Source organism: Syngnathus floridae, chromosome 2 (assembly GCF_059516105.1).
Source record: "Syngnathus floridae isolate MCC-2025c chromosome 2, RoL_Sflo_1.0, whole genome shotgun sequence".
Lineage (NCBI taxonomy): Eukaryota > Metazoa > Chordata > Actinopteri > Syngnathiformes > Syngnathidae > Syngnathus > Syngnathus floridae.
The window spans coordinates 19,898,960-19,926,023 of NC_142414.1; the positions used below are offsets into that span (position 1 = coordinate 19,898,960).

The following is a 27,064-nucleotide window of genomic DNA, read 5'->3' on the forward strand; positions in this document are numbered from 1 at the left end:
CACTGAACTAAGCGCAGGCACAGGGCATGGCAGGGGTGGGCAGGGTAGGGCAGGGCAAGGGTGGGCAGTTTCAACCAGATGCGGGCACATGACATAGCCGCACACAAAAGACTTATACTAGTTGCGTTAATCTGTCGATGGTGTTTTCCACCATTGATGCGCTAGCATCAAGCTAACCAACCTTAGCGTTCATCACATTTTCTTCACATACTGTGTCAAATCTGTATTGGGTGGTTCACAGCCACCAAAATATTTGAGCCACTAAGCTTCAATCAGTTTTAGGTATACATAATATATTGTTTGCTGCGAGTATTGTTATATTTTCTGCCTACAAGTGTTGCTGCAAAGTTTGTGTTCAAATATCAGTGTTATATTGCAGTTATAATGACCGCAACATTAATCTAGAATTGTTAGCATTATATGTTAGCATTAAGCTCAGACAAAACAAACATCCGGGAGATGCTAAAATACTTGTCGTACAGTGTGACTTTTGTAAATGAGAAATAATGACTTACTTGTTTGCTGTTCTCCTTGAGTATTCAGATCATAATGGCAGACGTAATTTTTGGAACCGCATTGAAGGCGGTCCCAGCGTTGTCCAGGTACATCCAATATACTTTTCTATTTTGATCTACGTCATCTATTTACTTTTCTCTATTTACTTTTCTATGTTGTCTACATTTATCTATTTTTATCCTTTTACTTATCCAATTTTGTGTATTTACTTTTCTACTTCTATATACTTATCTATTTTATCTATTTTTCCATCCCTCCATCCATCCAGCCACTATTTTTAAATGTTTACTTATCTATTTTTATCTACTTTTTACTTATCCATTTTTTTCTATTTACTTATCAACTTCTATATACTTATCTATTTTATCTATTTAATTATCTAATTTTATCCATCCCTCCATCCATCCATCCATCCGTCCAGCCACTATTTTTATCCGTTTACTTATCTATTTCTATCTACTTTTTACTTATCCATTTTGATTTATTTACTTATCTACTTCTATATACTTATCTATTTTATCTATTTAATTATCTAATTTTGTCCATCCCTCCATCCGTCCATCCATCCAGCCACTATTTTTATCCGTTCACTTATCTATTTTTATCTACTTTTTACTTATCCATTTTGATTTATTTACTTATCTACTTCTATATACTTATCTATTTTATCTATTTAATTATCTAATTTTATCCATCCCTCCATCCATCCATCCATCCAGCCACTATTTTTATCTGTTCACTTATCTATTTTTATCTACTATTTACTTATCCATTTTTATCCATTTACTTATCTACTTCTGCAAACTTATGTATTTTATCTATTTCCTTATCTATTTTTATCCATCCCTCCTTCCATCCATCTATCCACTATTATCATCAGTTTATTTATCTATTTTTTATCTACTTATCTAAGTACTTAACTATTTACTTATTCAGATATTTAGTGATGTATTTTTACATATTTACTTATCTTATTCTCTCTATTCGGCATCAGTCTCAAAAGTCTCTTGAGTCTGGACGTTAGGTCGTCTTCCCACCGCGTCTTCTGTAGCTGGTGAGCCCATTCCATAAGAGACAAACGTGGCCGCAGATGTTACAGGTGTGGGCCGGATCTGGTGATGGTGGGGACATCCAATGCGGTCCCGGCGTCATCCAGACGTGGCTGAGGCGGTCCAGGCGTTGTCGAGGCGCATCTGAGAAGGTCCCGACGTCGTCCAGGCGCATCCGAGGCAGTCCTTCCTTTGTCCAGGTGCATCCAGGGCGGTCCTGGCTTCATCCAGGCGCATCCAAGCTGCATCTAAGGCGCATCCAAGACAGTCCCGCTGTCCAGGCGCATCCAAGCCGGTCTCTGCGTCATCCAAGGCGCATCCAAGAGGGTCCTGGCATCGTCCAGGCGCATCCAAGGCGCATCCAAGACAGTGCCGTCGTAGTCTGGGCGAATGCAGGGTGCATGCAAGGCGCATTCAAGGCGGTCCCAACGTCGTCCAGGCGCAATCAAGGCGGTCCAGGCGCATGCAAGGCGGTCCCGGCATCGTCCAGGCGCATCCAAAGTCCAGGAGCATCCAAGGCGGTCTTGCCATAGTCCAGGCGCATCCATGACGCATCCGAGGCACATCCTAGGCAGTCCCGAAGTCATCCAGGCGCATCCACGATGGTACTGGCGTAGTCCAGGCGTATCCAAGACATATCCGAGGCAGTCCCGGCGTGGTCCAGGCGCATCCAAGGTGCATCCTTGACAGTTCCGTAGTCGTCCAGCCTCATCCGAGGCAGTCCTGGGGTCGTCCAGGAGCATCCAAGGCGGTCTTGCCATAGTTCAGGCGCATCCATGACGCATCCGAGGCACATCCTAGGCATTCCCGAAGTCATCCAGGCGCATCCACAGTGGTACTGGCGTAGTCCAGGCGTATCCAAGACATATCCGAGGCAGTCCCGGCGTCGTCCAGGCGCATCCAAGGTGCATCCTTGACAGTCCCGTAGTCGTCCAGCCTCATCCGAGGCAGTCCTGGGGTCGTCCAAGAGCATCCAAGGCGGTCTTGCCATAGTCCAGGCGCATCCATGACGCATCCGAGGCACATCCTAGGCAGTCCCGAAGTCATCCAGGCGCATCCACGGTGGTACTGGCGTAGTCCAGGCGTATCAAAGACATATCCGAGGCAGTCCCGGCGTCGTCCAGGCGCATACAAGGTGCATCCTTGACAGTCCCGTAGTCGTCCAGCCTCATCCAAGGGAGTCCTGGGGTCGTCCAGGGGCATCCAAGGCGCATCCAACGCTGTCCCGGCGTCATCCAGGCACATCAAAAGCACGTCCAAGACGGTCCCAGCAACGTCCAGACACATCCAAGGCGGTCCTGGTGTCGTACAGGCGCATCAGAAGCGCATCAGAGGCGCATCCGAGGCGCATCCAAGCAGCATCCAAGGCAGTCCCGGCGTTGTCCAGGCGCATCCAAGACGCATTCAAGGCAGTCCCGGCGTTTTTCAGGTGCATCCTAGGCGGTCCTGGCGTCGTCCAGGCGCAACCAAGGCACATCCAAAGAAGTCCCGGCGTCGTCCAGGCGCATCCAAGGCAGTCCCGGTGTCTTCCAGGTTCATCCGAAGCATGTCCAAGGCGTTACCCGCAGCCGAGCCGCAGCCGAGCCGCAGCCAAGGCGCAGCCGAGCCGCAGCCGAGCCGCAGCCGAGCCGCAGCCGAGCCGCAGCCGAGGCGCAGCCCAGCCGCAGCCCAGCAGCAGCCCAGCCGCAGCCGAGCCACAGCCGAGCCGCAGCCCAGCCGCAGCCCAGCCGCAGCCCAGCCGCAGCCCAGCCGCAGCCAAGGCGCAGCCAAGGCAGTCCCTGCATCATCCAGGCGCATCCAAGGCACATCCAAGGCAGTCCCGGCTTCGTCCAGGCGCATACGAGTAGGTCACGGCGTGATCCAGATGCATCCAAGGCAGTCCCGGCTTTGTCCAGGCGCATCCAAGGTGATACCGCCGTCTTTCAGGCCTATCCAAGGCGGTCGCGGCATCATCCAGGCTCATCCAAGGCAGTCCCTGAGTCATCCAGCCTCATCCAAGGTGATCCCGGCGTCGTCCAGGCTCATTCCAAGGCGGTCCAGGCGTCGTCCGGGCGCAAACAAGCCACATCCAAGACGATGTCGCCATCGTTCAGGCACATTCAAGGCGGTCCTGGTGTCGCACAGGCGCATCAAACGCGCATCAAAGGCAGTCCCAGCATCGTCTACGCACATCCAAGCTTGTCCCAGTGTCGTCCAGGCGCCACCAAGGCGGTCCCAGGATCGTCCAGGCGCATACAAGGCGGTTCAGGCGTTGTCCAGACACATCCAAGGCGGTCCTGGTGTCGTACAGGCGCATCAGAGCCGCATCAGAGGCGCATCCGAGGCGCATCCAAGCAGCATCCAAGGCAGTCCCGGCGTTGTCCAGGCGCATACAAGACGCATTCAAGGCAGTCCCGGCGTTTTTCAGGTGCATCCTAGGCGGTCCTGGCGTCGTCCAGGCGCAACCAAGGCACATCCAAAGAAGTCCCGGCGTCGTCCAGGCGCATCCAAGGCAGTCCCGGTGTCTTCCAGGTTCATCCGAAGCATGTCCAAGGCGTTACCCGCAGCCCAGCCGCAGCCCAGCCGCAGCCCAGCCGCAGCCCAGCCGCAGCCGAGCCACAGCCGAGCCGCAGCCCAGCCGCAGCCCAGCCGCAGCCCAGCCGCAGCCCAGCCGCAGCCCAGCCGCAGCCAAGGCGCAGCAAAGGCGCAGCCAAGGCAGTCCCTGCATCATCCAGGCGCATCCAAGACACATCAAAGGCAGTCCAGGCTTCGTCCAGGCGCATACAAGTAGGTCACGGCGTGATCCAGATGCATCCAAGGCAGTCCCGGCTTTGTCCAGGCGCATCCAAGGTGATACCGGCGTCTTTCAGGCGTATCCAAGGCGGTCGCGGCATCATCCAGGCTCATCCAAGGCGGTCCCAGGATCGTCCAGGCGCATGCAAGGCGGTCCAGGCGTTGTCCAGGCACATCCAAGGCGTTCCAGAGGTCACTAGACGCATCCAAGGCAATCCCAGCATCGTCCAGGCACATCCAAGACTGTCCCAGCTTCGATCAGGCGCATCCAAAGTGCATCCGAGGTGGTCCCGTAGTCGTCCAGCCTCATCCGAGGCAGTCCTGGGGTCGTCCAGGAGCATCCAAGGCGGTCTTGCCATAGACCAGGCGCATCCATGACGCATCCGAGGCACATCCTAGGCAGTCCCGAAGTCATCCAGGCGCATCCACGGTGGTACTGGCGTAGTCCAGGCGTGTCGAAGACATATCCGAGGCAGTCCCGGCGTCGTCCAGGCGCATCCAAGGTGCATCCTTGACAGTCCCGTAGTCGTCCAGCCTCATCCAAGGCGGTCCTGGTGTCGTACAGGCGCATCAGAGGCGCATCCGAGGCGCATCCGAGGCGCATCCAAGCAGCATCCAAGGCAGTCCCGGCGTTGTCCAGGCGCATACAAGACGCATTCAAGGCAGTCCCGGCGTTTTTCAGGTGCATCCTAGGCGGTCCTGGCGTCGTCCAGGCGCAACCAAGGCACATCCAAAGAAGTCCCGGCGTCGTCCAGGCGCATCCAACGCAGTCCAGGTGTCTTCCAGGTTCATCCGAAGCATGTCCAAGGCGTTACCCGCAGCCGAGCCGCAGCCGAGCCACAGCCGAGCCGCAGCCCAGCCGCAGCCCAGCCGCAGCCGAGCCGCAGCCCAGCCACAGCCGAGCCGCAGCCGAGCCGCAGCCGAGCCGCAGCCGAGCCGCAGCCGAGCCGCAGCCAAGGCGCAGCCAAGGCGCAGCCAAGGCGCAGCCAAGGCAGTCCCTGCATAATCCAGGCGCATCCAAGGCACATCTAAGGCAGTCCCGGCTTCGTCCAGGCGCTTACAAGTAGGTCACGGCGTGATCCAGATGCATCCAAGGCAGTCCAGGCTTTGTCCAGGCGCATCCAAGGTGATACCGGCGTCTTTCAGGCCTATCCAAGGCGGTCGCGGAGTCATCCAGGCTCATCCAAGGCAGTCCCTGAGTCATCCAGCCTCATCCAAGGTGATCCCGACGTCGTCCAGGCTCATTCCAAGGCGGTCCAGGCGTCGTCCGGGCGCATCCAAGCCACATCCAAGACGATGTCGGCGTCGTTGAGGCACATTCAAGGCGGTCCTGGTGTCGCACAGGCGCATCAAACGCGCATCAAAGGCAGTCCCAGCATCGTCTACGCGCATCCATGGTGGTCCCAGTGTCGTCCAGGCGCTACCAAGGCGGTCCCAGGATCATCCAGGCGCATGCAAGGCGGTCCAGGCGTTGTCCAGGCACATCCAAGGCGTTCCAGAGGTCACTAGACGCATCCAAGGCAATCCCAGCATCGTCCAGGCACATCCAAGACTGTCCCAGCGCCGATCAGGCGCATCCAAAGTGCATCCGAGGTGGTCCCGGTGTTGTCTAGGCGCAACAAAGGCAGTCCCTGCGTCGTCCAGGAGCATCCGAGGCGGTTTTGCCATAGTCCAGCCCATGACGCATCCGAGGCACATCCTAGGCAGTCCCAAAGTCATCCAGGCGCATCCACGGAGGTACTGGCGTAGTCCAGGCATATCAAAGACATATCCGAGGCAGTCCCGGCGTCGTCCAGGCGCATCCAAGGTGCATCCTTGACAGTCCCGTAGTCGTCCAGCCTCATCCAAGGGAGTCCTGGGGTCGTCCAGGGGCATCCAAGGCGCATCCAACGCGGTCCCGGCGTCATCCAGGCACATCAAAAGCACATCCAAGACGGTCCCAGCAACGTCCAGACACATCCAAAGCGGTCCTGGTGTCGTACAGGCGCATCAGAGGCGCATCAGAGGCTTATCCGAGGCGCATCCAAGCAGCATCCAAGGCAGTCCCGGCGTTGTCCAGGCGCATACAAGACGCATTCAAGGCAGTCCCGGCGTTTTTCAGGTGCATCCTAGGCGGTCCTGGCGTCGTCCAGGCGCAACCAAGGCACATCCAAAGAAGTCCCGGCGTCGTCCAGGCGGATCCAAGGCAGTCCCGGTGTCTTCCAGGTTCATCCGAACCATGTCCAAGGCGTTACCCGCAGCCAAGCCGCAGCCGAGCCGCAGCCGAGCCGCAGCCGAGCCGCAGCCGAGCCGCAGCCGAGCCGCAGCCAAGCCGCAGCCCAGCCGCAGCCCAGCCGCAGCCGAGCCACAGCCGAGCCGCAGCCGAGCCGCAGCCCAGCCGCAGCCCAGCCGCAGCCCAGCCGCAGCCAAGCCGCAGCCAAGGCGCAGCCAAGGCGCAGCCAAGGCAGTCCCTGCATCATCCAGGCGCATCCAAGGCGTTCCAGAGGTCACTAGACGCATCCAAGGCAATCCCAGCATCGTCCAGGCACATCCAAGACTGTCCCAGCTTCGATCAGGCGCATCCAAAGTGCATCCGAGGTGGTCCCGTAGTCGTCCAGCCTCATCCAAGGGAGTCCTGGGGTCGTCCAGCGGCATCCAAGGCGCATCCAACGCGGTCCCGGCGTCATCCAGGCACATCAAAAGCACATCCAAGACGGTCCCAGCAACGTCCAGACACATCCAAAGCGGTCCTGGTGTCGTACAGGCGCATCAGAGGCGCATCAGAGGCTTATCCGAGGCGCATCCCAGCAGCATCCAAGGCAGTCCCGGCGTTGTCCAGGCGCATACAAGACGCATTCAAGGCAGTCCCGGCGTTTTTCAGGTGCATCCTAGGCGGTCCTGGCGTCGTCCAGGCGCAACTAAGGCACATCCAAAGAAGTCCTGGCGTCGTCCAGGCGGATCCAAGGCAGTCCCGGTGTCTTCCAGGTTCATCCGAACCATGTCCAAGGCGTTACCCGCAGCCAAGCCGCAGCCGAGCCGCAGCCGAGCCGCAGCCGAGCCGCAGCCAAGCCGCAGCCGCAGCCCAGCCGCAGCCGAGCCACAGCCGAGCCGCAGCCGAGCCGCAGCCCAGCCGCAGCCCAGCCGCAGCCAAGCCGCAGCCAAGGCGCAGCCAAGGCGCAGCCAAGGCAGTCCCTGCATCATCCAGGCGCATCCAAGACACATCAAAGGCAGTCCAGGCTTCGTCCAGGCGCATACAAGTAGGTCACGGCGTGATCCAGATGCATCCAAGGCAGTCCCGGCTTTGTCCAGGCGCATCCAAGATGATACCGGCGTCTTTCAGGCCTATCCAAGGCGGTCGCGGCATCATCCAGGCTCATCCAAGGCGGTCCGAGGATCGTCCAGGCGCATGCAAGGCGGTCCAGGCGTTGTCCAGGCACATCCAAGGCGTTCCAGAGGTCACTAGACGCATCCAAGGCAATCCCAGCATTGTCCAGGCACATCCAAGGCTGTCCCAGCTTCGATCAGGCGCATCCAAAGTGCATCCGAGGTGGTCCCGTAGTCGTCCAGCCTCATCCGAGGCAGTCCTGGGGTCGTCCAGGAGCATCCAAGGCGGTCTTGCCATAGACCAGGCGCATCCATGACGCATCCGAGGCACATCCTAGGCAGTCCCGAAGTCATCCAGGCGCATCCACGGTGGTACTGGCGTAGTCCAGGCGTGTCGAAGACATATCCGAGGCAGTCCCGGCGTCGTCCAGGCGCATCCAAGGTGCATCCTTGACAGTCCCGTAGTCGTCCAGCCTCATCCAAGGGAGTCCTGGGGTCGTCCAGGGGCATCCAAGGCGCATCCAACGCGGTCCCGGCGTCATCCAGGCACATCAAAAGCACATCCAAGACGGTCCCAGCAACGTCCAAACACATCCAAGGCGGTCCTGGTGTCGTACAGGCGCATCAGAGGCGCATCAGAGGCGCATCCGAGGCGCATCCAAGCAGCATCCAAGGCAGTCCCGGCGTTGTCCAGGCGCATACAAGGCGCATACAAGACGCATTCAAGGCAGTCCCGGCGTTTTTCAGGTGCATCCTAGGCGGTCCTGGCGTCGTCCAGGCGCAACCAAGGCACATCCAAAGAAGTCCCGGCGTCGTCCAGGCGCATCCAAGGCAGTCCCGGTGTCTTCCAGGTTCATCCGAAGCATGTCCAAGGCGTTACCCGCAGCCGAGCCGCAGCCGAGCCGCAGCCGAGCCGCAGCCGAGCCGCAGCCGAGCCGCAGCCGAGCCGCAGCCCAGCCGCAGCCCAGCCGCAGCCCAGCCGCAGCCCAGCCGCAGCCCAGCCGCAGCCCAGCCGCAGCCAAGGCGCAGCCAAGGCGCAGCCAAGGCAGTCCCTGCATCATCCAGGCGCATCCAAGGCACATCAAAGGCAGTCCCGGCTTCATCCAGGCGTACAAGTAGGTCATGGCGTGATACAGATGCATCCAAGGCAGTCCCGGCTTTGTCCAGGCGCATCCAAAGTGATACCGGCGTCTTTCAGGCCTATCCAAGGCGGTCGCGGCATCATCCAGGCTCATCCAAGGCAGTCCCTGAGTCATCCAGCCTCATCCAAGGTGATCCCGACATCGTCCAGGCTCATTCCAAGGCGGTCCAGGCGTCGTCCGGGCGCATCCAAGCCACATCCAAGACGATGTCGCCATCATTCAGGCACATTCAAGGCGGTCCTGGTGTCGCACAGGCGCATCAAACGCGCATCAAAGGCAGTCCCAGCATCGTCTACGCGCATCCAAGGTGGTCCCAGTGTCGTCCAGGCGCCACCAAGGCGGTCCCAGGATCGTCCAGGCGCATACAAGACGGTCCCAGCAACGTCCAGACACATCCAAGGCGGTCCTGGTGTCGTACAGGCGCATCAGAGGTGCATCAGAGGCGCATCCGAGGCGCATCCAAGCAGAATCCAAGGCAGTCCCGGCGTTGTCCAGGCGCATACAAGACGCATTCAAGGCAGTCCCGGCGTTTTTCAGGTGCATCCTAGGCGGTCCTGGCGTCGTCCAGGCGCAACCAAGGCACATCCAAAGAAGCCCCGGCGTCGTCCAGGCGCATCCAAGGCAGTCCCGGTGCCTTCCAGGTTCATCCGAAGCATGTCCAAGGCGTTACCCGCAGCCGAGCCACAGCCGAGCCACAGCCGAGCCGCAGCCCAGCCGCAGCCCAGCCGCAGCCGAGCCGCAGCCCAGCCGCAGCCGAGCCGCAGCCGAGCCGCAGCCGAGCCGCAGCCGAGCCGCAGCCGAGCCGCAGCCAAGGCGCAGCCAAGGCGCAGCCAAGGCGCAGCCAAGGCGCAGCCAAGGCAGTCCCTGCATCATCCAGGCGCATCCAAGGCGTTCCAGAGGTCACTAGACGCATCCAAGGCAATCCCAGCATCGTCCAGGCACATCCAAGACTGTCCCAGCGCCGATCAGGCTCATCCAAAGTGCATCCGAGGTGGTCCCGGTGTTGTCTAGGCGCAACAAAGGCAGTCCCTGCGTCGTCCAGGAGCATCCAAGGCGGTCTTGCCATAGTCCAGCCCATGACGCATCCGAGGCACATCCTAGGCAGTCCCGGTGTCTTCCAGGTTCATCCGAAGCATGTCCAAGGCGTTACCCGCAGCCGAGCCGCAGCCGAGCCACAGCCGAGCCGCAGCCCAGCCGCAGCCCAGCCGCAGCCGAGCCGCAGCCCAGCCGCAGCTGAGCCGCAGCCGAGCCGCAGCCGAGCCGCAGCCGAGCCGCAGCCAAGCCGCAGCCAAGGCGCAGCCAAGGCGCAGCCAAGGCAGTCCCTGCATCATCCAGGCGCATCCAAGGCGTTCCAGAGGTCACTAGACGCATCCAAGGCAATCCCAGCATCGTCCAGGCACATCCAAGACTGTCCCAGTGCCGATCCGGCTCATCCAAAGTGCATCCGAGGTGGTCCCGGTTTTGTCTAGGCGCAACAAAGGCAGTCCCTGCGTCGTCCAGGAGCATCCAAGGCGGTCTTGCCATAGTCCAGCCCATGACGCATCCGAGGCACATCCTAGGCAGTCCCGAAGTCATCCAGGCGCATCCACGGAGGTACTGGCGTAGTCCAGGCATATCAAAGACATATCCGAGGCAGTGCCGGCGTCGTCCAGGCGCATACAAGGTGCATCCTTGACAGTCCCGTAGTCGTCCAGCCTCATCCAAGGTGATCCCGACATCGTCCAGGCTCATTCCAAGGCGGTCCAGGCGTCGTCCGGGCGCATCCAAGCCACATCCAAGACGATGTCGCCATCATTCAGGCACATTCAAGGCGGTCCTGGTGTCGCACAGGCGCATCAAACGCGCATCAAAGGCAGTCCCAGCATCGTCTACGCGCATCCAAGGTGGTCCCAGTGTCGTCCAGGCGCCACCAAGGCGGTCCCAGGATCGTCCAGGCGCATACAAGACGGTCCCAGCAACGTCCAGACACATCCAAGGCGGTCCTGGTGTCGTAGATGCGCATCAGAGGCGCATTCAAGGCAGTCCCGGCGTTTTTCAGGTGCATCCTAGGCGGTCCTGGCGTCGTCCAGGCGCAACCAAGGCACATCCAAAGAAGCCCCGGCGTCGTCCAGGCGCATCCAAGGCAGTCCCGGTGCCTTCCAGGTTCATCCGAAGCATGTCCAAGGCGTTACCCGCAGCCGAGCCACAGCCGAGCCACAGCCGAGCCGCAGCCCAGCCGCAGCCCAGCCGCAGCCCAGCCGCAGCCGAGCCGCAGCCCAGCCGCAGCTGAGCCGCAGCCGAGCCGCAGCCGAGCCGCAGCCGAGCCGCAGCCAAGCCGCAGCCAAGGCGCAGCCAAGGCGCAGCCAAGGCAGTCCCTGCATCATCCAGGCGCATCCAAGGCGTTCCAGAGGTCACTAGACGCATCCAAGGCAATCCCAGCATCGTCCAGGCACATCCAAGACTTGCCCAGCGCCGATCAGGCTCATCCAAAGTGCATCCGAGGTGGTCCCGGTGTTGTCTAGGCGCAACAAAGGCAGTCCCTGCGTCGTCCAGGAGCATCAAGGCGGTCTTGCCATAGTCCAGCCCATGACGCATCCGAGGCACATCCTAGGCAGTCCCGGTGTCTTCCAGGTTCATCCGAAGCATGTCCAAGGCGTTACCCGCAGCCGAGCCGCAGCCGAGCCGCAGCCGAGCCGCAGCCCAGCCGCAGCCCAGCCGCAGCCGAGCCGCAGCCCAGCCGCAGCTGAGCCGCAGCCGAGCCGCAGCCGAGCCGCAGCCGAGCCGCAGCCAAGCCGCAGCCAAGGCGCAGCCAAGGCGCAGCCAAGGCAGTCCCTGCATCATCCAGGCGCATCCAAGGCGTTCCAGAGGTCACTAGACGCATCCAAGGCAATCCCAGCATCGTCCAGGCACATCCAAGACTGTCCCAGTGCCGATCAGGCTCATCCAAAGTGCATCCGAGGTGGTCCCGGTGTTGTCTAGGCGCAACAAAGGCAGTCCCTGCGTCGTCCAGGAGCATCCAAGGCGGTCTTGCCATAGTCCAGCCCATGACGCATCCGAGGCACATCCTAGGCAGTCCCGAAGTCATCCAGGCGCATCCACGGAGGTACTGGCGTAGTCCAGGCATATCAAAGACATATCCGAGGCAGTCCCGGCGTCGTCCAGGCGCATACAAGGTGCATCCTTGACAGTCCCGTAGTCGTCCAGCCTCATCCAAGGGAGTCCTGGGGTCGTCCAGGGGCATCCAAGGCGCATCCAACGCGGTCCCGGCGTCATCCAGGCACATCAAAAGCACATCCAAGACGGTCCCAGCAACGTCCAGACACATCCAAAGCGGTCCTGGTGTCGTACAGGCGCATCAGAGGCGCATCAGAGGCTTATCCGAGGCGCATCCCAGCAGCATCCAAGGCAGTCCCGGCGTTGTCCAGGCGCATCCAAGACGCATTCAAGGCAGTCCCGGCGTTTTTCAGGTGCATCCTAGGCGGTCCTGGCGTCGTCCAGGCGCAACCAAGGCACATCCAAAGAAGTCCTGGCGTCGTCCAGGCGGATCCAAGGCAGTCCCGGTGTCTTCCAGGTTCATCCGAACCATGTCCAAGGCGTTACCCGCAGCCAAGCCGCAGCCGAGCCGCAGCCGAGCCGCAGCCGAGCCGCAGCCGAGCCGCAGCCGAGCCGCAGCCGAGCCGCAGCCAAGCCGCAGCCCAGCCGCAGCCCAGCCGCAGCCCAGCCGCAGCCGAGCCACAGCCGAGCCGCAGCCCAGCCGCAGCCCAGCCGCAGCCAAGCCGCAGCCAAGCCGCAGCCAAGGCGCAGCCAAGGCAGTCCCTGCATCATCCAGGCGCATCCAAGACACATCAAAGGCAGTCCAGGCTTCGTCCAGGCGCATACAAGTAGGTCACGGCGTGATCCAGATGCATCCAAGGCAGTCCCGGCTTTGACCAGGCGCATCCAAGGTGATACCGGCGTCTTTCAGGCCTATCCAAGGCGGTCGCGGCATCATCCAGGCTCATCCAAGGCGGTCCGAGGATCGTCCAGGCGCATGCAAGGCGGTCCAGGCGTTGTCCAGGCACATCCAAGGCGTTTCAGAGGTCACTAGACGCATCCAAGGCAATCCCAGCATTGTCCAGGCACATCCAAGGCTGTCCCAGCTTCGATCAGGCGCATCCAAAGTGCATCCGAGGTGGTCCCGTAGTCGTCCAGCCTCATCCGAGGCAGTCCTGGGGTCGTCCAGGAGCATCCAAGGCGGTCTTGCCATAGACCAGGCGCATCCATGACGCATCCGAGGCACATCCTAGGCAGTCCCGAAGTCATCCAGGCGCATCCACGGTGGTACTGGCGTAGTCCAGGCGTGTCGAAGACATATCCGAGGCAGTCCCGGCGTCGTCCAGGCGCATCCAAGGTGCATCCTTGACAGTCCCGTAGTCGTCCAGCCTCATCCAAGGGAGTCCTGGGGTCGTCCAGGGGCATCCAAGGCGCATCCAACGCTGTCCCGGCGTCATCCAGGCACATCAAAAGCACATCCAAGACGGTCCCAGCAACGTCCAGACACATCCAAGGCGGTCCTGGTGTCGTACAGGCGCATCAGAGGCGCATCAGAGGCACATCCGAGGCGCATCCAAGCAGCATCCAAGGCACTCCCGGCGTTGTCCAGGCGCATACAAGACGCATTCAAGGCAGTCCCGGCGTTTTTCAGGTGCATCCTAGGCGGTCCTGGCGTCGTCCAGGCGCAACCAAGGCACATCCAAAGAAGTCCCGGCGTCGTCCAGGCGCATCCAAGGCAGTCCAGGTGTCTTCCAGGTTCATCCGAAGCATGTCCAAGGCGTTACCCGCAGCCGAGCCGCAGCCGAGCCACAGCCGAGCCGCAGCCCAGCCGCAGCCCAGCCGCAGCCGAGCCGCAGCCCAGCCGCAGCTGAGCCGCAGCCCAGCCGCAGCCGAGCCGCAGCCGAGCCGCAGCCGAGCCGCAGCCAAGGCGCAGCCAAGGCGCAGCCAAGGCAGTCCCTGCATCATCCAGGCGCATCCAAGGCACATCTAAGGCAGTCCCGGCTTCGTCCAGGCGCTTACAAGTAGGTCACGGCGTGATCCAGATGCATCCAAGGCAGTCCCGGCTTTGTCCATGCGCAACCAAGGTGATACCGGCGTCTTTCAGGCCTATCCAAGGCGGTCGCGGCATCATCCAGGCTCATCCAAGGCAGTCCCTGAGTCATCCAGCCTCATCCAAGGTGATCCCGGCGTCGTCCAGGCTCATTCCAAGGCGGTCCAGGCGTCGTCCGGGCGCATCCAAGCCACATCCAAGACGATGTCGCCATCGTTCAGGCACATTCAAGGCGGTCCTGGTGTCGCACAGGCGCATCAAACGCGCATCAAAGGCAGTCCCAGCATCGTCTACGCGCATCCAAGCTTGTCCCAGTGTCGTCCAGGCGCCACCAAGGCGGTCCCAGGATCGTCCAGGCGCATACAAGGCGGTTCAGGCGTTGTCCAGACACATCCAAGGCGGTCCTGGTGTCGTACAGGCGCATCAGAGCCGCATCAGAGGCGCATCCGAGGCGCATCCAAGCAGCATCCAAGGCAGTCCCGGCGTTGTCCAGGCGCATACAAGACGCATTCAAGGCAGTCCCGGCGTTTTTCAGGTGCATCCTAGGCGGTCCTGGCGTCGTCCAGGCGCAACCAAGGCACATCCAAAGAAGTCCCGGCGTCGTCCAGGCGCATCCAACGCAGTCCAGGTGTCTTCCAGGTTCATCCGAAGCATGTCCAAGGCGTTACCCGCAGCCGAGCCGCAGCCGAGCCACAGCCGAGCCGCAGCCCAGCCGCAGCCCAGCCGCAGCCGAGCCGCAGCCCAGCCACAGCCGAGCCGCAGCCGAGCCGCAGCCGAGCCGCAGCCGAGCCGCAGCCGAGCCGCAGCCAAGGCGCAGCCAAGGCGCAGCCAAGGCGCAGCCAAGGCAGTCCCTGCATAATCCAGGCGCATCCAAGGCACATCTAAGGCAGTCCCGGCTTCGTCCAGGCGCTTACAAGTAGGTCACGGCGTGATCCAGATGCATCCAAGGCAGTCCAGGCTTTGTCCAGGCGCATCCAAGGTGATACCGGCGTCTTTCAGGCCTATCCAAGGCGGTCGCGGAGTCATCCAGGCTCATCCAAGGCAGTACCTGAGTCATCCAGCCTCATCCAAGGTGATCCCGACGTCGTCCAGGCTCATTCCAAGGCGGTCCAGGCGTCGTCCGGGCGCATCCAAGCCACATCCAAGACGATGTCGGCGTCGTTGAGGCACATTCAAGGCGGTCCTGGTGTCGCACAGGCGCATCAAACGCGCATCAAAGGCAGTCCCAGCATCGTCTACGCGCATCCATGGTGGTCCCAGTGTCGTCCAGGCGCTACCAAGGCGGTCCCAGGATCATCCAGGCGCATGCAAGGCGGTCCAGGCGTTGTCCAGGCACATCCAAGGCGTTCCAGAGGTCACTAGACGCATCCAAGGCAATCCCAGCATCGTCCAGGCACATCCAAGACTGTCCCAGCGCCGATCAGGCGCATCCAAAGTGCATCCGAGGTGGTCCCGTAGTCGTCCAGCCTCATCCGAGGCAGTCCTGGGGTCGTCCAGGAGCATCCAAGGCGGTCTTGCCATAGACCAGGCGCATCCATGACGCATCCGAGGCACATCCTAGGCAGTCCCGAAGTCATCCAGGCGCATCCACGGTGGTACTGCCGTAGTCCAGGCGTGTCGAAGACATATCCGAGGCAGTCCCGGCGTCGTCCAGGCGCATCCAAGGTGCATCCTTGACAGTCCCGTAGTCGTCCAGCCTCATCCAAGGCGGTCCTGGTGTCGTACAGGCGCATCAGAGGCGCATCAGAGGCGCATCAGAGGCGCATCCGAGGCGCATCCAAGCAGCATCCAAGGCAGTCCCGGCGTTGTCCAGGCGCATACAAGACGCATTCAAGGCAGTCCCGGCGTTTTTCAGGTGCATCCTAGGCGGTCCTGGCGTCGTCCAGGCGCAACCAAGGCACATCCAAAGAAGTACCGGCGTCGTCCAGGCGCATCCAAGGCAGTCCAGGTGTCTTCCAGGTTCATCCGAAGCATGTCCAAGGCGTTACCCGCAGCCGAGCCGCAGCCGAGCCACAGCCGAGCCGCAGCCCAGCCGCAGCCCAGCCGCAGCCCAGCCGCAGCCCAGCCGCAGCTGAGCCGCAGCCGAGCCGCAGCCGAGCCGCAGCCGAGCCGCAGCCGAGCCGCAGCCAAGGCGCAGCCAAGGCAGTCCCTGCATCATCCAGGCGCATCCAAGGCACATCTAAGGCAGTCCCGGCTTCGTCCAGGCGCTTACAAGTAGGTCACGGCGTGATCCAGATGCATCCAAGGCAGTCCAGGCTTTGTCCAGGCGCATCCAAGGTGATACCGGCGTCTTTCAGGCCTATCCAAGGCGGTCGCGGAGTCATCCAGGCTCATCCAAGGCAGTCCCTGAGTCATCCAGCCTCATCCAAGGTGATCCCGACGTCGTCCAGGCTCATTCCAAGGCGGTCCAGGCGTCGTCCGGGCGCATCCAAGCCACATCCAAGACGATGTCGGCGTCGTTGAGGCACATTCAAGGCGGTCCTGGTGTCGCACAGGCGCATCAAACGCGCATCAAAGGCAGTCCCAGCATCGTCTACGCGCATCCATGGTGGTCCCAGTGTCGTCCGGGCGCTACCAAGGCGGTCCCAGGATCATCCAGGCGCATGCAAGGCGGTCCAGGCGTTGTCCAGGCACATCCAAGGCGTTCCAGAGGTCACTAGACGCATCCAAGGCAATCCCAGCATCGTCCAGGCACATCCAAGACTGTCCCAGCGCCGATCAGGCGCATCCAAAGTATATCTGAGGTGGTCCCGGTGTTGTCTAGGCGCAACAAAGGCAGTCCCTGCGTCGTCCAGGAGCATCCGAGGCGGTTTTGCCATAGTCCAGCCCATGACGCATCCGAGGCACATCCTAGGCAGTCCCAAAGTCATCCAGGCGCATCCACGGAGGTACTGGCGTAGTCCAGGCATATCAAAGACATATCCGAGGCAGTCCCGGCGTCGTCCAGGCGCATCCAAGGTGCATCCTTGACAGTCCCGTAGTCGTCCAGCCTCATCCAAGGGAGTCCTGGGGTCATCCAGGGGCATCCAAGGCGCATCCAACGCGGTCCCGGCGTCATCCAGGCACATCAAAAGCACATCCAAGACGGTCCCAGCAACGTCCAAACACATCCAAGGCGGTCCTGGTGTCGTACAGGCGCATCAGAGGCGCATCAGAGGCGCATCCGAGGCGCATCCAAGCAGCATCCAAGGCAGTCCCGGCGTTGTCCAGGCGCATACAAGACACATTCAAGGCAGTCCCGGCGTTTTTCAGGTGCATCCTAGGCGGTCCTGGCGTCGTCCAGGCGCAACCAAGGCACATCCAAAGAAGTCCCGGCGTCGTCCAGGCGCATCCAAGGCAGTCCCGGTGTCTTCCAGGTTCATCCGAAGCATGTCCAAGGCGTTACCCGCAGCCGAGCCGCAGCCGAGCCGCAGCCGAGCCGCAGCCGAGCCGCAGCCGAGCCGCAGCCGAGCCGCAGCCGAGCCGCAGCCGAGCCGCAGCCCAGCCGCAGCCCAGCCGCAGCCCAGCCGCAGCCCAGCCGCAGCCCAGCCGCAGCCCAGCCGCAGCCCAGCCGCAGCCGAGCCGCAGCCGAGGCGCAGCCAAGGCGCAGCCAAGGCAGTCCCTGCATCATCCAGGCGCATCCAAGGCACATCAAAGGCAGTCCCGGCTTCGTCCAGGCGCATACAAGTAGATCACGGCGTGATCCAGATGCATCCAAGGCAGTCCCGGCTTTGTCCAGGCGCATCCAAGGTGATACCGGCGTCTTTCAGGCTTATCCAAGGCGGTCGCGGAGTCATCCAGGCTCATCCAAGGCAGTCCCTGAGTCATCCAGCCTCATCCAAGGTGATCCCGACGTCGTCCAGGCTCATTCCAAGGCGGTCCAGGCGTCGTCCGGGCGCATCCAAGCCACATCCAAGACGATGTCGCCATAGTTCAGGCACATTCAAGGCGGTCCTGGTGTCGCACAGGCGCATCAAACGCGCATCAAAGGCAGTCCCAGCATCGTCTACGCGCATCCAAGGTGGTCCCAGTGTCGTCCAGGCGCCACCAAGGCGGTCCCAGGCTCGTCCAGGCACATACAAGGCGGTCCAGGCGTTGTCCAGACACATCCAAGGCGGTCCTGGTGTCGTACAGGCGCATCAGAGCCGCATCAGAGGCGCATCCGAGGCGCATCCAAGCAGCATCCAAGGCAGTCCCGGCGTTGTCCAGGCGCATACAAGACGCATTCAAGGCAGTCCCGGCGTTTTTCAGGTGCATCCTAGGCGGTCCTGGCGTCGTCCAGGCGCAACCAAGGCACATCCAAAGAAGTCCCGGCGTCGTCCAGGCGCATCCAAGGCAGTCCCGGTGTCTTCCAGGTTCATCCGAAGCATGTCCAAGGCGTTACCCGCAGCCGAGCCGCAGCCGAGCCGCAGCCGAGGCGCAGCCGAGCCGCAGCCGAGCCGCAGCCGAGCCGCAGCCGAGCCGCAGCCGAGGCGCAGCCCAGCCGCAGCCCAGCCGCAGCCCAGCCGCAGCCGAGCCACAGCCGAGCCGCAGCCCAGCCGCAGCCCAGCCGCAGCCCAGCCGCAGCCGAGCCGCAGCCAAGGTGCAGCCAAGGCAGTCCCTGCATCATCCAGGCGCATCCAAGGCACATCTAAGGCAGTCCCGGCTTCGTTCAGGCGCTTACAAGTAGGTCACGGCGTGATCCAGACGCATCCAAGGCAGTCCCGGCTTTGTCCAGGCGCATCCAAGGTGATACCGGCGTCTTTCAGGCCTATCCAAGGCGGTCGCGGAGTCATCCAGGCTCATCCAAGGCAGTCCCTGAGTCATCCAGCCTCATCCAAGGTGATCCCGACGTCGTCCAGGCTCATTCCAAGGCGGTCCAGGCGTCGTCCGGGCGCATCCAAGCCACATCCAAGACGATGCCGGCGTCGTTTAGGCACATTCAAGGCGGTCCTGGTGTCGCACAGGCGCATCAAACGTGCATCAAAGGCAGTCCCAGCATCGTCTACGCGCATCCATGGTGGTCCCGATGTTGTCTAGGCGCAACAAAGGCAGTCCCTGCGTCGTCCAGGAGCATCCAAGGCGGTCTTGCCATAGTCCAGCCCATGACGCATCCGAGGCACATCCTAGGCAGTCCCCAAGTCATCCAGGCGCATCCACGCAGGTACTGGCGTAGTCCAGGCATATCAAAGACATATCCGAGGCAGTCCCGGCGTCGTCCAGGCGCATCCAAGATGCATCCTTGACAGTCCCGTAGTCGTCCAGCCTCATCCAAGGGAGTCCTGGGGTCGTCCAGGGGCATCCAAGGCGCATCCAACGCAGTCCCGGCGTCATCCAGGCACATCAAAAGCACATCCAAGACGGTCCCAGCAACGTTCAGACACATCCAAGGCGGTCTTGGTGTCGTACAGGCGCATCAGAGGCGCATCAGAGGCGCATCCGAGGCGCATCCAAGCAGCATCCAAGGCAGTCCCGGCGTTGTCCAGGCGCATACAAGACGCATTCAAGGCAGTCCCGACGTTTTTCAGGTGCATCCTAGGCGGTCCTGGCGTCGTCCAGGCGCAACCAAGGCACATCCAAAGAAGTCCCGGCGTCGTCCAGGCGCATCCAAGGCAGTCCCGGTGTCTTACAGGTTCATCCGAAGCATGTCCAAGGCGTTACCCGCAGCCGAGCCGCAGCCGAGCCGCAGCCGAGCCGCAGCCCAGCCGCAGCCCAGCCGCAGCCCAGCCGCAGCCCAGCCGCAGCCGAGCCGCAGCCGAGCCGCAGCCCAGCCGCAGCCCAGCTGCAGCCGAGCCGCAGCCGAGCCGCAGCCGAGCCGCAGCCGAGCCGCAGCCGAGCCGCAGCCAAGGCGCAGCCAAGGCAGTCCCTGCATCATCCAGGCGCATCCAAGGCACATCTAAGGCAGTCCCGGCTTCGTCCAGGCGCATACAAGTAGGTCACGGCGTGATCCAGATGCATCCAAGGCAGTCCCGGCTTTGTCCATGCGCATCCAAGGTGATACCGGCGTCTTTCAGGCCTATCCAAGGCGGTAGCGGAGTCATCCAGGCTCATCCAAGGCAGTCCCTGAATCATCCAGCCTCATCCAAGGTGATCCCGACGTCGTCCAGGCTCATTCCAAGGCGGCCCCGGCGTCGTCCAGGCGCAACCAGGGCGTCATCCAGGCGCATCCAAGGCGGTCCTGGCGACATCCAGGCGCATCCAAGGCGGTCCTGGCATCGTCCAGGCGTATTCAAGGCGCATCCAAAGCAGTCCTTCCGTCGTCCAGGCGCATCCAAGGTGGTCCTGGCGTTGTCCAAGCACATCCAAGGCAGTCCCCGGCGTCATCCAGACGCATTCAAGGCGGTCCCAGCGTCGTCCAGGCGCATCCAAGGCACATCCAAGGCGCATCCAAGGCGCATTCAAGGCGCTTCCAAGGTGGCCCTGGCATCGTCCAGGTGCATCCAAGGTGGTCCTGGCATCGTCCAGGCATATCCAAGGCGCATCCAAGGCGCATTCAAGACGCTGCCAAGGCAGTCTCGGCGTTGTGCAGGCGCATCCAAGGCCGTCCCGGCGTCGTCCAGGTGCATCCTAGGCGCATCCGACACGGTCCCGCCATCGTCCAGCCGCATCCAAGGCTGTCCCGGCATCGTCCAGGTGCATCCAAGGTAGTCAACCAGAGCCATCCAAGGCGGTCCCAGCGTCATCTAGGCTTATCCAAAGCGGTCCCGGCGTTGTCCAAGCGCATTTAAGGCGCGTCCAAGTTCAAGGCTTATCAAAGGTGCATCAAAGGCGGTCCCGGCGTCGTCCAGGCGTCGTCCAGGCGCATCCATGGCGCATCCAAGCCGCATCCAAGTCGCACCCAAGGTGATCTCTGCGTCGTCCGGGTGCATCCAAGGCAGTCCCGGCGTCATCCAGGCGCATCCAGCATTGTCCATTCAATTCTCAGGCGCAGTCAAGGCAGTCCCTCCATCGTCCAGGTGTATCCAAAGCACATCCAAGGCTGTGTTGGCGTTGTCCAGGGCCTCAAGGTGGTCCCAGCGTCATCCGGTTTTCCTGACATCGTCCAGGCACATCCAAGGCAGTCCCAGAGCATCTAAGGAAGTCCTGGCGTCATCCGAGCGCATCCAAGGCAGTCCCAGCGTCATCCAGATGCATCCAAAGAGCAGCAAAGAAGGTCCTGGCATCATCCAAGCGCTTTTAAGGCGCATCCAAGTCGGTCCAAGCGCATCCAAGAAAGTTCCAGCACCATCCACGTGCACCCAAGGCAATCATGGCACTTTCCATGAGCATTGAAGGAGGTTCAGCGTTGTCCAGGAACATCCAAGGTAGTCCCGGCGTCGTCCAAGCGCATCCAAGGCAGTCCCAGCGTCGTGCAGGTGCACGCAAGGTGGTCAGGGGGTCGTCCAGGCGCATTCACGGTGCATCCAAGGTGCATCCAAGGTGCATCCAGGACGCATCCGAGGCAGTCCAGGCGTCGTCCAGGCGCAAACAAGGCAATCCCAGCATCCAGGTGCATGCAAGGTGCATCAAACGTCCATCCAAGGCTGTCCCGGCGTTGTCCAGGCGCATCCAAGGTGGTCCCGGCATTGTCCAACATTCAAGGCGGTCCCGGCATCATTCAGGCGCATTCAAGGCGGTCTCGGCATCGCGCAGGCGCATTCAAGGCGGTCCCGGCATCGTCCAGGTGCATCCAAGGCTGTCCTGACATCGTCCAAGCGCATCCAAGGTGGTCCCAGCGTCGTCCAGGCGCATCAAAGGCGGTCCCGGCGTTTTCCAAGCGCATCCAAGGCTCTCCCAGCGTTGTCCAGGCGCACCCAAGGTGGTTTTAGCGTTGTCCAGGCGCATCTAAAGCGCATCCAAGGCAGTCCCAGCCTCATCAAGATTTTATTTAGGTGCACCTAAATAGGTCCTGGCATCGTCTGGGCGCAAGCAAGGTGGTCCCGGCGTCTTCCGGGTACATCCAAGACAGTCCCGGCATCGTCCAGGTACATCCAAAGCCGTCCCGGGGTCGTCCAGGCGCATCCATGGCACATCCAAGGCGGTCCCAGTGTCGTCCAAGCGCATCCATAGCGCATCCAAGAAGCATCTAAGGCGGTCCCGGCATCGTCCAGGCGCATGTAGTCCTGACATCGTCCGTGCGCATTCAAGTCGCATCCAAGGCAGTCCCGGTGTCGTCCAGGCGCATACAAGGCGGTCCCGGCGTCGTCCAGGCGCATCCATGGCACATCCAAGGCGGTCCCAGTGTTGTCCAAGCGCATCCATAGAGCATCCAAGAAGCATCTAAGGCGGTCCCAGCATCGTCCAGGCGCAGGTAGGGCGATCCCGGCATTGTCCAGGCGCATTGAAGGTGGTCCTGGCATCGTCCATGCGCATTCAAGTCACATTCAAGTCGCATCCAAGGCAGTCCCGGTGTCAACCAGGCGCATCCAAGGCAGTCCGGGCATCCACGCGCATGCAGGGGGCATCCATGGTGGTCCAGGAGCATCCAAGGAGCACTCAAGGAGCATCCAAGGGGGTCCAGGCATCGTCCAGGCGCAAACACGGCGATCCCAGCATCCAGGCGCATGAAAGTCGCATCCAAGGCGGTCGTCCAGGCACAACCAAGGGGGTTCCAGCGTCGTCCTAGCGCGTCCAAGGCGCATCCAAGGCGCATCCAAGGCGCATCCAAGGCGCATCCAAGGCGCATCCAAGGCGCATCCAAGGCGCATCCAAGGCGCATCCAAGGCGCATCCAAGGCGCATCCAAGGCACATCCAAGGCGGTCCCGACGTCGTCCTGGCGTCGTCCAGGCAAATGTAAGGTGCATTCAAGGTGGTCCAGGGATCACCCAGACGCATCAAAACGGTCCCAGTGTCCAGGCGCATGCAAGGCGGTCCTGGTGTCGTCCAGGCGTATCCAAGGCCTACCTAAGGCATATCCAAGGTGTATCCAAGGCGTATCCAAGGCGCATCCAAGGCGGTCCCGGCGTCGTCCAGGCACATTCAAGGCACCTTCAAGGCGCATTCAAGGCACATTCAAGGCGCATCCGAAGTGGTCCCGGCGCCATCCAGGCGCATCCAAGGTGTTTCCAAGGTGCATCCAAGGCGCATCCAAGGCGCATCCAAAGCGCGTCCGCTATTTGGTCAAGGTAGTGGGGGTGAGCAGACTGGTGTCAGCAGACCGGACTCAGCGGGTGGGGGCATAGCGGTGCAGGAGTTCAACCAGGTGGGGGGGACAAGGTTGTTTAGGGCCTTGTATGTGGTGACAAGGATCTTGAAATGTGTGCGCTGTTTTATGGGGAGCCAGTGGACGGAAGACAACATGAGAAAAATAAAAGAAGAGATAGGTGCTAGGCAGGCAGGGAATCATGGCCTCATCTAGGTCATGGCAGTCATGGTCTTATCCAAGCGTAGGACAGGAGGGCAGGCATAAAGTCATAGCTTTACCCAGGCACAGGCCAGTGAGAGGGGAGGGCAGGGCAGAGCAGGCAGTTTCAACCACATGCAGGCACATGACAGACTAGCTGTGTTAGTCTGTTTATGGTGATTTACATAACGCGTTAGCATCAAGCTAACCAACCTTTGCATTCATCACCTTTTCTACACATACTGTGTCAAATCTGTATTGGGTAGTTTGCAGCCACCAAAATAGTTGAGCCACTAAGCTTCAATCAGTTTTTAGAATACATAATATATGCGCCTGAGTATTGTTATATTTTCTGCTTATAAGTGTTGCTGCAAAGTTTGCGTTCAAATATTGGTGTTATAACGACTGCAACATTGATCTAGCATTGTATGTTAGCATGAAGCTCAGACAAAACTAAAACATCCGGGAGATGCTAAAATACCTGTACGTAAGTGTGACCTCTGTAAACAAGTGATAATGACTTACTTGTTTGCTGTTCTCCTCAAGTATTCAGATCATAATGGCTGACGTAATTTTCGGAACTCCAAATGAACACACATGGAATTTACAGTACACCATTGAAATGAAGGCAAATGCAATTGGCGCAGCCCCCTAAAATAAACAATGACAAAAGAAAAACTTTGTTTTGTTTGTTTTTTACTTTGTAAAAACCTACAGTAATAGCATAATTGAAAAGAATGTAAAGAATTACAGAGAAAACAGTTTGTACATCATGACTTCATGCTTCAGTATAATACAAAGAGTTGAGCCGCTAACCTTCAATCAGTTTTTAGTACACATAATATATGCCCATGAGTATTGCTATATTTTCTCCCTACAAGTGTTGCTGCAAAGTTTGTGTTCAAATATTGGAGCAGAAACTACTGCAACATTGATCTAGGTTTGTTAGCATTGTATGTTAGCATTAAGCTCAGACAAAACTAAAACATCCGGGAGATGCTAAAATACTTGTCATAAAGTGTGACCTTTGTAAATGAGTGATAATGACTTACTTGGTTTCTTTTCTCCTCAAGTACTCAGATCATAATGGCTGTCGTAATATTCGGAACTCCAAATGAACACACATGGAACTTACAGTACACCATTAAAATGAAGGCAAATGCAATTGGCGCAGCCCCCTAAAAAAAAAAAAAAAAAAAACAATGACAAAAAATAGTTTATTTTGTTTGTTTGTTTGTTTGTTTTTTACTTTATAAAATCCCACAGTAATATCATAATTGAAAAGAATGATAAGAATTACAGAAAAACAGTTTGTACATCATGATTTCATGCTTCAGTTTAATACAAAGAGTTGAGCCACTAAGCTTCAACCATTTTGTAGTATACAAAATATACTATGCCTGTGAGTATTGTTATATTTTCGGCCTACAAGTGTTGCTGCAAAGTTTGTGTTCAAATATTGGAGCTATAACGACTGCAACATTGATCTAGGTTTGTTGGCATTGTATGTTAGCATGAAGCTCAAACAAAACTAAAACATCCGGGAGATGCTAAAATATTGTCGTAAAGTGTGACCTCTGTACATGAGTGATAATGAATTACTTGTTTGCTGTTCTCCTCAAGTATTCAGATCATAATGGCTAACATAATTTTCGGAACTCCAAATAAACACACATGGAATTTACAGTACACCATTGAAATGAAGGCAAATGCAATTGGCGCAGCCCCCTAAAAAAAACAATGACAAAAGGAAAATAGTTTCTTTTGTTTGGTTTTTACTTTATAAAAATCTACAGTAATAGTATAATTGAAAAGAATGTAAAGAATTACAGAAAAACAGTTTGTACATAATGATTTCATGCTTCAGTAAAATACAAAGAGCTGAGCCACTAAGCTTCAATCAGTTATTATTATACATAATATATGCCCGTAAGTATTGTTATAGTTTTTGCCTACAAGTGTTACTGCAAAGTTTGTGTTCAAATATTGGTATTATATTGGAGTTATAACGACTTCAACATTGATCTAGGTTTGTTAGCATTAGTTAAAAGTAAAAGTAAAAAGAAAGGAAGTATGAAAGTATGAAAGTACATATCCGTAATTAAGGAAGTATGAAAGTATGAAAGAATATAGCCGTAATTAAAACATATGTAGTATTAAAACAGAAGTATACAACACATTAATATAAAATTAGGATTAACATTACTTCTCAAACGTTTAAACCCTCAAACTCCACAATATGGCAATATTAACATTCCAGCTGGTTATCAACACAGGCACCAAAATACAGTATGAATATCAACGAATTGAAAACGAAGCAACACTGCATATCATATTTTCAAATAGACGAGATTAACACATTTTTCACGAGACATACCTTTAAGTTTTACCATATTTAGGGGCAAGTCGACAAATTGTTCTAACAGTACACACCATTTCCATACATTCGTAAAGCGGTTTAGGAAAAAAAATCGTTAAGTATCGTAGGCTAAGCTACAAGCTAAAACTACGTCGTTTTGCCCCGAATGCTAAGTTAGCGCTAAGATACGCGCGAACGTGACCAATTACTACAATAGTACCAATATTAGTACGACAATAGTTTATCGTATCATTTAATAAAGTTGTTTATTATTACACTCGCGATATTATTACGATTGTTGGTAGTAGTTAACTTATTCGTTCTTACCTCATGCGTTTTAATGCTATTTAAAATGGAGACAGCCGGGTATTTGATTACACACACCTGCGCATACACGATCGAACCAACCTAGTATTCACAGTTAATTACTGTTTGAAATGAACTATATGAATAAAACGAATACAATGAAATTAAATAAAGTCCTCAAATAAAATACTAGATGGAAAAAAGGCCAAAATTACTTTGTCACGAATACGATGCGATCTGTTGAGGAAATGAACCACCCTTTCCTTCATGCCTGGCGGCTTTCGTAGCAACTTTCATTCTCCCTAGTCAAGGGCTGCCCAAACTTTTTCAGCTTCCGAGCTACTTTTGAAATGACCAAGTCACAAAGCTCTATATATATCATCAAGTGTAGTGATTATTTTGTTGAAAGCTCTAATTGGGACAGCGCTGTTCTGTTTTTGGAACAAGCAAGGGTGTGAAAAATAGACTACCAGCCCCCCCACTTAACACTAATGGACTCATCCATTATACACTCTCGTGAGAAGATTGTCTAAGTGGGGGAAACATGATTGCGGTGTGTGCGCAGGTGTGTGTGTGTCAAAATGATGGATGGCTGTTTGCGTGTGTGTAAGTGCCTGCACTTTGCCAAATGTGTGTATGTTTGCATGACAAGTAAAAGTACACTGACACAATGAAGCGACATCGAGCTGTTATGCTACAAAATAGTCTGAAGATTTCAAATTTTTTCTCAAGATGCATGTTCTTTTTATTCTAAATTGTAAATTTATCCATAATGTCATTTTTACATCCTTCATATAGTGCAGTTATAATTTGGCGCTTCTTTTAATCATTATAATTGTTTAAATGCATTTTCGGAACCTTCATTTTATATCTTGTTAATCTGCTCTGTTGGTCTTTTTTAATGCACATTGAATTGCATTAGTCTATGAAAGGCTTAATTGACTTTAAACAAAATATTTTTCTCATTGGTAACGCTTCATAATAACAATAATCCATAATAATGCATGAATATGCCTGACCTCTAGTCCAATTCTTCTCATTTTAAATTGCACACAAAGCCACAAAGTTGGTCAAACATCTCAAAGCATCCAGCCACAAATCGGCACGTCGCATGTGATAAACACAAATAGCTCCAACAGGCCAAACAAAGCAGACATTTGCATTTGGCTCCGCCTTGCTCTTCCAGTCCTCACGTAACAACAATCAACTGTAATAACTGCCAGAAAGGTTGGTGCATGACTAAAATATTGATGAGATAACTATCGCCTGTGTGT

General features: G+C 57.4%; 1 long non-coding RNA gene across 2 annotated transcripts in view; it reads right to left on the reverse strand.

Moving 5' to 3' along the window:
• LOC148402479 (uncharacterized) overlaps nt 1-26,204 on the reverse strand; it is a 67,809-nt gene extending 41,605 nt beyond the window's left edge. For both annotated transcript variants that reach the window (XR_015855114.1, XR_015855107.1), the window contains exons 1-3: nt 25,812-26,204; nt 24,178-24,303; nt 23,651-23,776 (exon numbers count right to left, since the gene is read on the reverse strand). This is a non-coding gene — a long non-coding RNA (uncharacterized LOC148402479). The remainder of the gene's footprint in view (nt 1-23,650; nt 23,777-24,177; nt 24,304-25,811) is intronic.
• Between the last annotated feature and the right edge of the window lie 860 nt (nt 26,205-27,064).